General features: G+C 40.0%; 1 protein-coding gene across 21 annotated transcripts in view; it reads right to left on the reverse strand.

Annotated features, from left to right (window-relative positions):
- NRXN3 (neurexin 3) overlaps window positions 1-14941 on the reverse strand; it is a 1032385-nt gene that overhangs the window by 547208 nt on the left and 470236 nt on the right. The window lies entirely within an intron of this gene.

Consider the following 14941-nt stretch of genomic DNA (forward strand, 5'->3'; position numbering starts at 1 on the left):
ACAACAAAACAGCAAGCTGTAACACAGAGCAAAGAGGAAGAGTGAAGAGCAACATACTCCCTCTTAGGCAGGCCCAACTCATGTTTGGTGCTTGCTCAAAAGTATTTACTGTAAAATAAGGTGTGATGCAAGGATAACAAACACTGCCATGTTGCTGTGCTTCCCTGGAAGTTTGATCCCCTTGTAGAAATGAAGGCTAAGAAACAGGCCCATGAACAATGCTTCATCCTACCCAAAGAACACCGATATGTAGATTCAAACTGAAGTTTTCAAGCCTCATTTGGCTACAACTTTGCTTTATAGGTTAAGAAAAAAAACCCCAAATAAACAAAAAAAAAACCCCAAAGACTCTAACCAGTCCCATTACATAGATTCCTCTGGAAATATGTCAATAAAGTCCCCAGAAAGGCATGACATTAGTCCACAACATGTCTCTATTCTGGAGTGGTTTCCACAGCCTTTGGGAGAAGCAGAGATGGAAGCAGCTACTACTAACAGAACAGCCTTTCATTGTTCTGTGATTTGGAGTTAACAGTTGCTATCCTACTCAGATGAACCTTGCAACAGGCAAAAAAGCGATCTTCAGATCAGAAGGACTCTGAATGACAGCTAGTATGTCATCCACAAGAAGGTAACTGGATGACAGCATCACCTGAGAGCAGACGTGAAGCTGCAAGACATACATTATAAAGAACATGAATTCAGAAGTTGCTTCCTGGGAAAGTATTTTATCTTCAGCATTCTAGACAAAGGTATGCTGCTCCTATTGCGCAGTACTTCAAATAAAACGTAGAACTATATTTGACATTCCTACCATTCTATATCCTGCACTTGTTGGAAAAGAAAAAGAAACAAAAGAAATAGAGTAGATAACAGAGTAGAGGATCTACTGGCTAGGCTGCCTGAGACCAGTTTGTTAACCACTTCCAGTCTAGGACAACAGCATAAGGATAAAGCAACAACTGTTCTACCGATCCCAGCATCTTCTGTCACAGTCTTTGTTAGCAACAGCAAGTCCATGAGGCTCATCCTACTCTTCATCACATCAGAACCACCATCTGTACTTCATAGATGAGATAGGACACACCAAAGTGGAGACAGCATTTTCAAATGTTTTAACCCAAAATGAAACCTCTCAACCGCCATCTGACACCACCCACAGTGATTTCACTGACTCCCATAGTTATACAGCATCTTCAATATTCAGATTGTGCATCTGGGCACTTCCACATTTACAAGCCTTTGCAGAACCCACATCATGCCATGATCCTCCCAACAATTCAAAGACCAAGCCAGGAACGGACCCTTACAGCTTTGGTGCAGCGTTCCTGCTCTTCCCACCAGATCATCTTTCCCCACTGCAAGAACAGAATGGGTGAATTTCAGTAGATTTTTAGCTATTTGTGTTTCTTTACATCTCTCCTGCAATGAGAGGACCATGTGACTCTCAGTAGACAGAGAGTTTAACTGAACATTAACAAAAACCTGAGTTTCTTCCACAATCTGTTATGTTGTTAAAAAAAAAAACCACACCAAAAACCCTCCCAAAACCTCTAGGTAGAAGCGTAAGTGTGGATAACAAAAGCAGACAACAAAATCACTGAAAGAAAATTCACCTGTTGAAAAGAGGCAGCGGCAGCAGCCACAGCAAGAAAACCGTGTGTTACCATACTGAATGAAAGTTGAGGAGCATTTTTCAACACTTTTCTCCTCCCTTCGGCCTCTTCTTCCCACCCACCCGACTCTCATTTGCAGCTGTACAAATCCCAGTGGTCTCACTGGCACAGCATGAAGTTAACAGATCACTTCTAGAACTACAATAGTGCTGACAAACTTTACAGGGTGGGCTCGTAGGCACATGTATGTACACACTTCCCGCCTGCCTTTATACTCATAAAAGACACGTATATAACTATATAGATACACATGCATCAGGTTGGGGGTCTGAGACTTGCTTCAGACTTAGTCTGGCCCAGCAAAAGAAGGGATGATATTTAACAATCTCAAACAGAACGTTAACTGTCATTTTGCCTAAAATGTCTGAGTTATCCGAGGATAAGGAACCGATACCTCTCCTGTACCTTACTACACTATTATCTAACCTCTAACACTAAATATGAATGCCAATATTGCTAGAGGTATAAACAAGCAAGTTATATTTAAAAAAGAAAACAGAAAGCAATTATGACTATGCAAACTCACTACAGCATCAACTGTAAACACCATTACATAGAAGCAAAGCAGAACATAATTTTCAATGACAATATTTCTCCTCTCTTCCTTTACTCTTCTAAGAGCACTTTAATGAGAAACTGGACTTGACAACAGGCATCATCTAACAGGGATATCCTTTGTCTAGGTGCCACAAGAGAAAGGACCGGTACTCTACTCAAGGAATAAGACTGCATGAGGCCTAGTACCTGTGGCTTGAAGTGCTTGTAGTGAGAGAGTCCAGAGAGCCAAAGCACTTGAATTCATGACCAGTATTGTGGTTTCTGAACTGTATTTTACAGAAACCAACTGTGAAGATGGAAACAATACTTTCAAAGCAGCCAGACAAAAAAAAAAAAGAAAAAGAAAAAGAAAAAAAACCACAATGATGAGGAATTTTGAAAGCCTGACAATATCACAAGGAAGCTCAAAGCCTGATCTGCATCTTCAGAGTCAGTTGTGACAGCATAGATGCTGGGTATTATGCTTTACCTCAGTCCTTAGTACTATAGGCCATTTGCGTGGTAAAAGGATCTTTAAGAGTTCATCTACTCCTGCTGTTTACAGCCCTTGCCTGATGTCATAATCCTCCATCTGTGGCAACAGAATTTTGTACAGAGCAACTAACAGGGATGTCACAGGGGATTAGGATTAGGGAGAAAAGCGACAGAAGCACAAGAAGGCTTATAAAACATGAAGATTGTGTTACCATGCACATGCCCTTTAGTGTTAAAGAACAAGGAAAGAAAAGACAACAAACAATTTACATATACAGCAGTAGAACTGGTTCTAAATTACCAATGTCATCAGGGTTCAGGTCTACTTTTAACCTCATTCCTTTGGTAACACTTACAGCAGCCACAGTAAAAGCAAAGTTTCAGAACTAGTCTTCATGTAATAATCTGAGATACATCTGATAAATCACACTACACTTTTAATTAATAAAATATGCATGCTGACTTTAATTTTCCCCTTAAATTTCCAACACACTGACAACACTTGCTATTTCTGTTGAGCGCATTTTTGTTCAAAGGCCTTGGTTTTGTTGTCTGTCTGTAGCTGGGCTTGGCACATTGTCTTCTTCATGCCACATGCACAGTGGGGAGTGAGTAGGTAGTACATACAGAATAAAAGTGGAGAAGTCCCCAGTGCAGAAAAGCATCCCCACTAGCAGAAGCATGACTTGCTCTGTCTCCTCCTGTCCAGACTAAGCCTACCAACAGAGGTAGCTCCTTGGGAATATGAGATGGCAAAGCAGAATTCTTCAACAATGTCCATTTGATCTTTATTTCTGCATCTCTAATTTTTACTGGAACAGCTCAGTATCTGAGGATTTACAGGATCTGAGATCTTTTTGGGTCTCCCTCCCTGGGAAGAAGGCCAGTATTTACACTTTTCTTCCAAGTCACCTAGCTAGATGTATGGTTTGTTTATTAGTTTTACCACTAAGTAGTTGAAGAAAATCACCTTAGAAAAGTACAGTAGCCAGATCTCTTATCCATATTCTGCTTGGAAAAACTACTTTGTCTCGCTCTTTCCTTCAATTTCAGCTGTATGGGAGGTTTGTCTTTGCCCTAAAACTAAAAAAATTTGAATTCTACTGCTGCGCCTTGCTAAAACTGCCACGTTTCATCCCACAGGTGGGCACGTTTCACTGGCAAGATAAGTCATTCCTGCTGTGTCATTTGAAAGCTCTTTGCAGAGAAAGGAACTTTAGGAATAAAAGACAGTATTGTGTTTATCATTATTCCAAGTTACACGAGGAATCAGTTTCTTTGTACAACAGCTGCAGGATTATAACACAACTGCCTCGTGCTTTAATCGCAACTAGTGATAAGCATTAAGCTAAGCAAACCATTCTTGGTCTTGCACATAACACCTTCCTTCACACATCAAAAATTCACTCCTATTTAAAGGAATCTACCATTTGTGTTAACATTATTTTGTCAGTAAGCTGAAGATCTGCAACAGGCAAGGTTCAATGGCACCATGGGTCCGTTTTCAATCTCCATCTCCCTAAATGCTCCCATCTTTTTTTCTTGTACCTTCAAAGAGGTTAAGAAGAGATAGGAAAGTAACACATGCAAGACATATTTACTGTCTTTGCCGAATAAGGTGATTCTTTTGTCCTATAGTTCCTAAATTGCAAATGCCATCAAGCACTAAAATATCTCTACCACTACCAGTCAGATGTTATGATGGGCAATTTATACCTATGATAAATCTACAATCTACTTCTGCCAGCACTCCTCTTTCATAACCAGCAATAGCCTGCTTTTTTTAATTCAATGTGCAGGCCCAGTACAGCTCAGAGAGGTGTCAGGTCATGGAAACCATATGCACTATTCCAGGACTTACTCTTAGTGCAGGTTAAGGAGAAAATGAAGTTAATCCAGCTAAGTTTTCCAATTTTAGAATAATGTGGAAAAGAATATTTTTTCTGAGTAAAGTGTGACCAAAATTGAGACTGAATCTCATGGAACCATCACTTCACTGGATGGACCATATCTCATATGCTGTAACTGTCAAACACCAATGGTGGCATGTTGACACTTACTTTGCACAAATGTAAGAAAGTAAAGTACAGTCAAGGTTCAGTTCACGATTCAGAAAGTTAGATCCTGTATTTTGAGTCACAGGTAGTAGAAAGCAGGAATATCACAGAGTAACTTGAACTTAGCAAACTAGAACCAAAAAACAAAAAGGGATTTTCAAGGATTGCTCTATGAGCTCTCTCAGTTCCAGATTTTGTTAAGAACTACATCATCCCTTTCATCGCCTAAATAAGGTTAGACATCTGGCAGGTTCCATATTTAAAAAGTTACCCATTGTCAGAAGTAACTCAAAAGCCAGCATTCTGCAGTCCTCTGAAAATACAGCCGTTTATTACAGTGCCTCAACAGAACCTGAACTCTTCATTCACCTGATGTCAGTTATGATACCAAGTCCTTCTGTTTTAAACATGTGGCTGGTCTAAAAGTTTTAGGGCCTGGGACTAGCTAAAACAACAAATATGCAAGTTTCCCATAGGAAGCACATTTACCTCAAGGTGAAAGGAGAAGGAAATCAGCAGCAATGGCAAACCACAGAGGATGGATCTACAAGCTGGTAGGGGGGTTTTTTCCCCTCCATGGAACCTGGCATATACCTAACTTCCTCCTTCTTGTCAACCTGACACTCTCCATCTCTAAGCAACCTAAAAGGTCTTGAGCAAAGTGCTCATACCTATGCTAGTGAGAGAAGAACAAAAAAAAAAAGCCAATGATACAACAAAAAGTCAACTGCATAAAAGGGAGTATGGCTGGACCCGAGATGAGACAAGGGACAGGGAGATGCAAATGAAGTAGAGAAAGTAAACAGCATCCAGACATTCAGACACAAAACCTGAAAGCAGAAAGGAAAAATTGATGGGGCTGTACGTGACAAAGAAAAATATAGTCAATTGGAAAAACACCTTTCCCCGCTACAAGTCACAGCAGTACAAAAGTACCAGGCCTCATGGTCTATTCTGAAATAGCCAAACCTATTTAGCAAAGGCTGATTTCCTGAAAAGCCAATAATCCACATTATGTACTCAAGACAAAAGTTACTCCTTAGGCTTCAATGTGATCAGGTGTCTCCATCTGAAGGGCAAATATTCCTATAGGGTTAAGACTGCTGTAAAAATATGAGCTTGAGCTGGAATAATCTTCACAGCTGTGACAAGCATTTAGGTTCTGAGGGCTCTGGAAAAACCAAATCAAACAAATCTGTTTGTTCTGGGACCTCTTCTTCATACTGCATCCACTTCGATGGACATCAAGAGTCAAGCAGGAACTCCTCGTCATATATTTTGAATTCTGATGGACACACAAGTGACCAGAGAGAACAACAGCGGCTGCCACCAGAGAGACAGGGTACTTGCTGACATCTAACACAAGTCCACATCCCAAATTACCTGCCACAGTTTGAATGCATGGCACAGAACACCTTAATCCTCAAGTTATTTACACCTCAGTGTACTTCCAGGATGCTTTTTCTCCCCACATCAGTCCCAGCCCACGTATCCTTCCTATTCTTTCAAATGTCATCCTTTACCACTTTCATTTACATAAACTTCAGAAATCCCCTAGAGGCTGCATCTAATACTCTCTAAATCCTTAATCTCTGTAAGACATAGAACGTCAATTTTTTAGTTGAGACTAGGCCAGAGATGCCAACAAAACATGGTCACAGTCAGATGCTCCACATGCATAGAGCACAATACATCACACTAACTTCTGCCTACCTCCAGGCTGTCAAATCTTTCAGATTCAGTGTTTCATATACATTCAACGGCTAAAATTATCTCAGGCTGCCAGTGTCTTTATCTGTTGGGTAAGAGGGTGCCTCCTAATATGCTTCTGTCTATTAACAATTGTTATAGTGATAAACTGTTTACCCATTAAAATCTTCTTGGTTCCTCCATAAATATTTTTATCCTTTTCTACTGAGCCATAGAATGTCAAACCCTACCTAAAAACAGAGCTGATATTCTGAAGCAAAGGTACTTGCTACCTGCCCACACCTGGAAAACAGAACAGGAATATTTTAATTTGAAAATTTCATCTATTGCATTAGTTCAGGTCAGCAACATCACCAGGTTTTCCACAGAAAACATGGTGAACAGAAAAGAAATTTATTAAGCACGTGATTAAAGCCACAGAAACTTAATTCCAGTAATATGTAAAATGTTGGGAAGTCTTCTCTATCTCAGAAAGTGAAACAGGAACACTCTACATGTTTTCTCCTACAACAAAACCTTAGACTAAACCGGTGGCTTAGACACAAAATTTCAAGGTGATTAAGCTGATACCATAACAGATATCACAGATATCCTGTGGCTTCAGGACTGTTAAAGAGAGACATTATCGTTCAATGCCTCTGATTTCCACCTATACCCGAGACCATTCTCTCTTTTTCCATTAAAAAGGAGGAGCATTTTCTTAAACTTCCACAACATTCAGGAACAAATTATCTGTACTTTATATTGCAGCCTCTCTAGATGAGTTGGAAAGTATACTTTCACTATCATGTTTAAAGGGACAGACTTTCAACACCATGGAAAACATCTCTCCAGTTGTACTAATATCAAAGTCCTATTAGTTTCTAATAAGCAGGTTTCCTCACTTACGTCCCAGGGAAATAGGGTATTTGTATTTAGTTGTTCCATTAAACCTTCCTTCATTATACATCTCCTAAGAACTAGCCTTCATCAAACTGGTTTTCTGTCAGCACTCTTTACCCCATCATCTCTCTGTAATTAAAGTGGCATGTTCTCAATTACTATCTGACCTCTCCTCTTTGAGCCATCTTCATTGGTTTCTCCCCATTTTCCCCCACTTTTCTACTGAAGCTACTCTCAGTCTCTTTAATTGCTTTCACTCAAGTATCTTTAGTATTTTAATACCATCCACATAGTCCTCAACCTTTTGGCAACCTCAAACATCGATTGATCCCTTTTTACTTAGCAGGCCATAGTAATAAAAGATGCCAGTAAGAATTTCACGTGAGGATCAACATCAAAGAGTCCTAACCGTTTTGTAAAAAGTCAGAGACTAGCCAGTAAAAGGTTCTAAAAAAGACCTATAAAAGGTACAAAAATTGGTAGATACAACAGGGTCAGGCATGACCACCCATGTTTGATCAATTACAGCTTGTAAAATGCCATCTAACTACTAAGGGAATTTGTAGATAATAGGTTGGGTTGGGGGTTTGGTTTTTGTGTTGTTTTTTGGTTGTTTTGTTTGGTTGGTTGGGGTTTTTTAACTGAAATTCCAGAAAGTTATTTCTGTGGGGTTTGGGTTTTTTTTTTTTTTAAAGTCTAGGTTAAAAAAATAGCTTTTACCTTCTGATCTCACTTCTTAAGATCAGTACTGAAGAATCCAAGTCAGCTTTTTGTTTTGTAAAGCTCTGAGGGCCTCCTGTGCCTCTATACACAGCAGCTATTTGCCTGAACAACCATTAGGCATTTCAGGAAATCAACCTGTGCTTTATGGATATTCAGAGATTGATACAGTCAAGCCCCCCACATCAACAAAAACACCTCTATTGTTTGCCATGTCTCCTTCTTCAACCCAGATATACCCTCCAGAGGGGCTAGGGTTTGTCATTCTGTTCTTGTCACAGAGGTGTGACTGCATCCAGTAAAAGGCACCAAATGTTACATAAAAACATGTTTCAGTTCAAACCAGTAATGGGGAAGTAGAATCTTCTCTACCTTGCAGGTTAGCTTTAGTCAACTCAACTTTGTTAGCAAAAAATAAATAACAAAACAAACCAAAAAAGCAAACCCAATCAACAACAGGCTAGTATAAAGGCAGATAAACCAGGGTCACATCACTTAAAATAAATAAAAGCAATTGATATCTGTCATGGTTTAACCCCAGCCAGCAACTAAGCACCATGCAGCCACTCACTCACTCCCCGCCACCCAGTGGGATGGGAGAGAGAATCAGGAAAAAATAGGTAAACCTCGTGGGTTGAGATAAGAACAGTTTAATAGAACAGAAAGGAAGAAACTAGTAATGATAATAACAACAATAATACAATGACAGTAATAATAATAAAAGGATTGGAATATACAAAACAAGTGATGCACAATGCAATTGCTCACCACCCGCTGATCAATGCCCAGCTAGATCCCAAGCAGCGATCCCTCCAGGCCAACTCCCCTCAGTTTATATACGGGACATGACGTCACACGGTATGGAATACCCCTTTGGCCAGTTTGGGTCAGCTGCCCTGGCTGTGTCCCCTCCCAACTTCTTGTGCCCCTCCAGCCTTCTTACTGGCTGGGCATGAGAAGCTGAAAAAAATCCTTGACTTAGACTAAACATTACTTAGCAACAATTGAAAACATCAGTGTTATCAACATTCTTCTCATACTGAACACAGAACATAACACTATAGCAGCTACTAGAAAGAAAATTAACTCTATCCCAGCCGAAACCAGGACAGTATCACAGCCAACATGCATAATCAATGCATGCAGGAATGACAACATAAGCAACAAAGGCACAGAAGAACATGGCTACCTTAACCCAACCAAGCAACAGATAACAAAACGACAGACAAGAGACAGGAAATGCATTTCATTCACACACACACACAGGAGGTCACGCAATTTACAGACAGCAGAAAGAGAAGAAAAAAAATTAAGACAGATTTTGTCTCATTTGAGAAATACTTAGAATCCATTTAAGTAAAAAAAAAAAAGTAATCTATTTGACTTTCAGCATATTAGTCAATAATATTTTAGTTTTGTTTCTACATCCAGGCTCTAGAGCTGAACTTATATCTTCTGTCTCTCACAAAAGCACAGATTGCCCTGGCTTTTTGTCCAAAGTGGATTTATTGCCAGAAAACCATAGGGGACTGGTAACTCTGGAAGATGACAACCTCTGTTTATCCCAAGAACTGAACTTGACACTGGGTTTAAAGTGACAGTAAAGCCTTGCCCCCTCACAAGCTGTTGCCTGCACACGGATTTCAACACCTCCTTCAGAAAACTTGCATCAACAGGCAAAGAGACAGCCAAGGCTTTAAACCCATATAAAAAAGCAAACCAGAACAATACCACTGATGCTATTCCATTTAGGCACAGGATTTTCTTTTTGTTTTTTTTGTTTTTGTTTTTTTTTAATGGAGTCCAGTTCATAGGGAAGCCACACAGATTTTTGATGTGTTACACCTTGATTCTACATTTTCTCTTTCAGTATGGAAAAAGCAGAAGACAAAGATGGGAGTACAAGCAGCAGCTCCTGAATCCCTTGCCACTGAACATTACATATTTCTATTATACAGCACAATGGGAACAACAAAATACCAAATCACTGACCTCATTGCTCAAAAGATGGGTAATTAAGAAGTGCATACACACCTTTATAACCTTCTGTTCTTAAAAAGTTCTAATATCACAGCTGATGTTGAAGAGAGGTTGGTAGCTCTCCTTTTCTCCCAGTGTCTCCTTTTACATTTACAACCCCAGTAAACTAGAACTGGTATGTACAGATGCCATTTCCTATGGTTCCTATGAAGTTTAATATTTTGAATCTTCGCTATTGTTTTGCAGCCCATGAATGACTCAACATGGCAATTACCTTCCTTTTTGAGCTTGTCAGATTTTTCTTCCCACTTCTGGAACTGCTCTACAACATAGACCCATAAAATCCCCAGAGCTCCTTAAAGAAAATGCAGAAGAAATGGGGGAGGGGTGGAAAGAGGAGAAGGATGCATTTCTCCATACATCATCTTCAACACACATTCTAACAAAGTAATTTCTGTGTAACAAACAAGCGCTTTTCCTAACTGCCCTGCTCCTCATCTTTGTAGCTGAGCTGGAGCAAAACTTATTCGTTCTGTAATTCCAGTAGCACTACGACAATGCAATAAAAAGCAAAAAGAACAAGAGAGCTGTCAAACCATCATGGAGTAAATTAACACTCCAGTCCTCAATGGACAACCTTTGATTCCACAGAGAAAGTGAAGTATCACCAGATTTGAAGTTTCACTACTGAGCAGATGAAGGGTGAAATCCTTTCTGACATTATCCTGCTGTGAGATTTTAAGCATGAGATTAGATTTTCTTTTTTCCACATACTGCTTAGTATGCAAAATGCATTTCTGATTATCCAGCCTGTATGTGTCATTCATGCTTTTCATGCACCAGTGAATTCCAAAGGTTAACTATACTATTTCATGGAAAGTAGCACAAGATTATGATTTTACTGCAGAATATGAAAGAAGATTAAGTTAGGGCAAAAAAAAGTCCCAAAACATCTGGAACAGTGTCAGCCAGTTTAATAATAATCACTCTCCTTTGTGAGAAGCTGTTATCAGTGGAACAGGTGAGGAAAGGTGAAAAGGAAAGGAAGAAGCCACATCTCTAAAGCACACAGAAAACTGCCTTGTGGAAGAAATACAATGTTCTTCAACCACTGCTGTTAGGTTTGTTTGGCTGGGGGCAGGATATGGTGAATGTGAGTATTAGAAAGCGCCGCTGAATTTCAGATAGCTCTAGTGCCCATAGCAAGCAACATAAGGATGTCCAAAACCAGGAAAACACAGGAGAACATGTGGCAAATTAATAAAGAGGTGAAAAAATACCCCAACTGCAGGAAGTACTCATTAATATTTAGGACAACATCTTTAAACTCCACAGAATCTGCCTAACTTCTTCCAGGACCAGTAAGGAAAAAGCAGTGAGTCACTCAGTCTTGACTTTTGTGGATGGAATAAACTGATCCATTCATCTAGTAGTAAGGCCAGGAATGAAGTGCTCAGCAAAAAGAATTGATTTTATAAGTCTAGAATCAGGGAGGAGCTGACCTGAAGTTTAAATTGGTTTACTTTCAAGAAGGGAGAGAAGGTCACCTAGAACAACTTCTTCCATCCTCCAACTTGCATACATACCACAGTGCAGACATCTTTTCTCTCAAGATGTCTATGTCTGACACAGAAATGGAAATAGCCTGTATTACTCAAACTCAGGAGCTGTATAAAAATTGCCAACCACAGCCCATAGGCCGTTGAGCTAGACACTAAAGAGAACCAGGTCATAATACAGGGCTGCTTCCCCTCAGTTTCTAATGATTTTCTCACCTCCAGTGGCCTCCACTCACTACTTCAGAGTGCTCTGCAAGACATAGTTGAATTTTATACTCTCATCACAAACAGATAAATACCATGTGCCTATTTTAGGGGTGGAGAGAGCAAGGCCCAAAGTAGGTGGCAGACTTGCCTGCAAGCTTCCAGTAGAAGTGTGCCCCCAAAATGAAGTCCTTTCTGAGAATTTACTTTGTCTTTTCAGAATGTTCGGTAGCCTGACCCAACACTGATACAAGGACCATTTAAGTCTTAACCACTTTCCTACCTTTTGTACCTTTTCTCCCAGGCCCTCTCACCAACCTCTTTTTTGAGCTGGTGGTAGAGGAAAAGACCCTGTTGTTACATAAAAGATGGCGATGATAGCTGCAGTTAGCACGAGAGCTAAAGATACTCTGTGAAAAATGAATAAATATATTGGTATAATGTCATTATCCTGAAACGTCATTCTTCTCACAGTTGCATGTAGCACATCAAGCCAGAACAGATTTTACACACCAGGCAGTAAGAAGGTTTCTGGCTTTACCGAATACCTTCCAGGGAAACACAAGCTGCCACTACAGATCTGACGAGACCTTCAAGATCAATGAAGAGCTGCCTGTTGTTCCCAAAAAATCAGAAATGCAGCAGTTGCAAAAGAGCGATAAAAATAAAGCAGACCATCAAATGCAAAAAAGAAGGGGTGTATGGTGTGGAGCTTTTAATTCCATGAGCTCATTTGACTTTCAGACACTCTTAGGTTCTCCCAGATGATTACCCACAAAATTCTTTGCCAAAAGCAATAGTCCTACAGGACACACCAAAACACAAAACAGGTTAGTGTGTCAGCTATCATGTTGTCCAGCACACAGGTCATTGAGCAGCGGACTTCAAAAGCTGAAAGCTTAAGTTTGTACAGCACATAAGGAAGCTGCATAATGCAAAAGGAAGCTGACACTTCAGCTAACACACAGGATAAAGAGGTTACTTAGCTGTGCTATCCTAAAAAAAATCCCACCATAGGTAATTTAAAGAAATTATAGGAATAAAACTGAGAGGCAGAGATAAAGTAATTCTTGCCTTAGGTCTTGAAGTGCCTTTGGTTTTTTTTAGCACTACTATACACTATTAAACGTCAGCCACTTCCAGTCTCAAGGATGCTTGCATTTCAGTTAATGACTTCTACATATGGCCTAAGAATGTTTTGGGATTCTCCAGGTCCTAAAGAAAAAGCTCTCAGATATTTATACTGAAAGTGCTTCCTGCTCAAATAGGAGCACTGCCTTACCCATCACTAGAATAGAGCTGATTTTACAATGTGGTAGGTTTGTGCTTTGGTGCACAGCAAGGCTAAATTATGCTTGAGCACGTAAGAGGAACAATGTGGCCAAGGAAATTTAATGGCTTGCTTAAACCAAGTTAAGAGGAGGTGGTGGTAGAATGAAGACAATAAAGAATATTATTTTCCTGTTAAAACTTGTGAATCTTGATTGGTGGTATGGAATAAGGTACTGAAATACATGAATAGAGATAACAAATGCAAACAGGATGCAATGATGTCACCCATTCATAATAGTACTGGTCTGTCTTAGGTGGGACAGTGCTGTCTACTGACCTAAATCTCACATTGTACTATTCTCCAGGCTTCCTTCCTCCACACATCCTTTGCTTCTGTTCTGAGATCAAACTGACAATTTCAGAGAAAACAGTTGCCACCTTGTAATATCCCCTGCTTCTGAAAGCAAAGCCGCAGCAAGAGACAAGCACTAGCAGAAATCTCTCTCAACACATTTGTAAGGCAAGAGTCATATGTGGGGATGGAATGATATTTCTTTACGCATGCACGTTCTCATCGTGTACGTGGTCTCACTGCCCTTCATGATGAAATAAGGATGCATCCTGCAAATCAACACACAGCACAACTGTTCACCCAAAAAGCCTGCATGTGTTTATTATAAACATTTAAACATCGAGACAGCGAGAACTGCCTGGGACTTCAGCCCTCAAAAATGTTAAGACTGCACCCAAGGTCACTTCAGATGGAAACAAAATAGGGAGACTTAAATAAGGACCGAACATGCTTAGAGTTTTTGTTTTCTTAGAGAAAGGGGAAGTAGGTGTGACTTTCAGTGGCAACTGTAAGAACAGGCACCAGGAGGCAGCATTCAAGATGTGAGATGAAGCTTTGAGGATTGCTGTGATTCAAAAAACAAATGAAACAGCCTTCTGTTGACCTAATTCTCAGGTTTTTTACTAATCCTAAACATGGTGGCAAAGAGAATGGCTTCCTCTTCAGCAGTTCCCTTGGTGCTGAGCAGAGACTTTTCAGGAAGATAGCACAGGCACTGCTTTGCAAGATCAAGTTCTTCCGAAGGCAGAATGAAGGCCATCATTGACCTTTCCACCCAGTTTTTTAGGTCTGTCTCCAACTTTGAATCTTGTTTGAAGGGCTTTAGAAGAGAAGAGGGACTCACATTCCTGACATTTCTAAGAGTGAAACAATCTCCACATTCAGGCAGCAGCTGTGCTGGTACCAGATTGGCACACAAAGTCAGTGCCACATTACATGTTTTGGGAGTGGCACTGATATTACACAACCTCAGTAATAGGACACTAAATCAGAGATCTACATTGGGTACAGGAGACTGAAACACCACAGCTGTAATAATTGTGCAGTCTTCTGGGAAAGCATCACGACTGTTTGTGAGCCACACACAGAACAGGTTAGTCTAATGAGAGGTCCTCTGAAGATGAGCTAGTAGAGATAACATGCAGGCTACATTGCCAACAGATTAAGCTTATTTTAAATAGAAGAATTACTAAAAATCACTAACATTAAAGAAGAGCTTTCAGCGCACCAGGGATAATCAAAAAAGACATTTTCAAAAAACCCCAAATGCGGGTTTTTTTCCTTGAACCTTGTAAACAACACAGAAAATGTGCACTTCTTTTAGCATTTTGGCTCTGCCACAAAAGGGCAAAGCCAGAAGTTCTGCTATGCTATGCTCCTTTCCACAAGGAACAACATGGTTAACAGACACTGTTACATACAGCAGAGAGACAGAAAAAAAAACAGTCTACAGCTGTACAGCACTTATCAATGCTGTGAAATTGGAGTTGACATTGA

The sequence above is a fragment of the Buteo buteo genome, chromosome 6 (assembly GCF_964188355.1).
Source record: "Buteo buteo chromosome 6, bButBut1.hap1.1, whole genome shotgun sequence".
NCBI classification, from domain to species: domain Eukaryota; kingdom Metazoa; phylum Chordata; class Aves; order Accipitriformes; family Accipitridae; genus Buteo; species Buteo buteo.